Raw genomic sequence first — 1,739 nt, forward strand, 5'->3', positions numbered from 1 at the left:
ATTTATTTTTCTGGAGTTGAGCTGTAGGAGTTGCTTGTATATTTTTGAGATTAGTTGTTTGTCAGTTGCTTCATTTGCTATTATTTTCTCCCATTCTGAAGGCTGTCTTTTCACCTTGCTAATAGTTTCCTTTGATGTGCAGAAGCTTTTAAGGTTAATTAGGTCCCATTTGTTTATTTTTGCTTTTATTTCCAATATTCTGGGAGGTGGGTCATAGAGGATCCTGCTGTGATGTATGTCAGAGAGTGTTTTGCCTATGTTCTCCTCTAGGAGTTTTATAGTTTCTGGTCTTACATTTAGATCTTTAATCCATTTTGAGTTTATTTTTGTGTATGGTGTTAGAAAGTGGTCTAGTTTCATTCTTTTACACATGGTTGACCAGATTTCCCAGCACCACTTGTTAAAGAGATTGTCTTTAATCCATTGTATATTCTTGCCTCCTTTGTCAAAGATAAGGTATCCATATGTGCGTGGATTTATCTCTGGGCTTTCTATTTTATTCCATTGATCCATATATCTGTCTTTGTGCCAGTACCATACTGTCTTGATGACTGTGGCTTTGTAGTAGAGCCTGAAGTCAGGTAGGTTGATTCCTCCAGTTCCATTCTTCTTTCTCAAGATCGCTTTGGCTATTCGAGGTTTTTTGTTTTTCCATACAAATTGTGAAATTATTTGTTCCAGCTCTGTGAAGAATACTGTTGGTAGCTTGATAGGGATTGTGTTGAATCTATAAATTGCTTTGGGTAGTATACTCATTTTCACTATATTGATTCTTCCAATCCATGAACATGGTATATTTCTCCATCTATTAGTGTCCTCTTTGATTTCTTTCACCAGTGTTTTATAGTTTTTTATATATAGGTCTTTAGTTTCTTTAGGTAGATATATTCCTAAGTATTTTATTCTTTCCGTTGCAATGGTTAATGGAATTGTTTCCTTAATTTCTCTCTCTGTTTTCTCATTATTAGTGTATAGGAATGCAAGGGATTTCTGTGTGTTGATTTTATATCCTGCAACTTTACTATAGTCATTGATTATTTCTAGTAATTTTCTGGTGGAATCTTTAGGGTTTTCTATGTAGAGGATCATGTCATCTGCAAATAGTGAGAGTTTTACTTCTTCTTTTCCAATTTGGATTCCTTTTATTTCTTTTTCTGCTCTGATTGCTGTGGCCAAAACTTCCAAAACTATGTTGAATAGTAATGGTGAAAGTGGGCACCCTTGTCTTGTTCCTGACTTTAGAGGAAATGCTTTCAATTTTTCACCATTGAGGATAATGTTTGCTGTGGGTTTGTCATATATAGCTTTTATTATGTTGAGGTATGTTCCTTCTATTCCTGCTTTCTGGAGAGTTTTTATCATAAATGGATGTTGAATTTTGTCAAAGGCTTTCTCTGCATCTATTGAGATAATCATATGGTTTTTATTTTTCAATTTGTTAATGTGGTGTATTACATTGATTGATTTGCGGATATTGAAGAATCCTTGCATCTCTGGGATAAAGCCCACTTGATCATGGTGTATGATCTTTTTAATGTGTTGTTGGATTCTGATTGCTAGAATTTTGTTAAGGATTTTTGCATCTATGTTCATCAGTGATATTGGCCTGTAGTTTTCTTTTTTTGTGGCATCTTTGTCAGGTTTTGGTATTAGGGTGATGGTGGCCTCATAGAATGAGTTTGGAAGTTTACCTTCCTCTGCAATTTTTTGGAAGAGTTTGAGCAGGATAGGTGTCAGCT

Source organism: Bos taurus, chromosome 15 (genome assembly GCF_002263795.3).
Source record: "Bos taurus isolate L1 Dominette 01449 registration number 42190680 breed Hereford chromosome 15, ARS-UCD2.0, whole genome shotgun sequence".
Lineage (NCBI taxonomy): Eukaryota > Metazoa > Chordata > Mammalia > Artiodactyla > Bovidae > Bos > Bos taurus.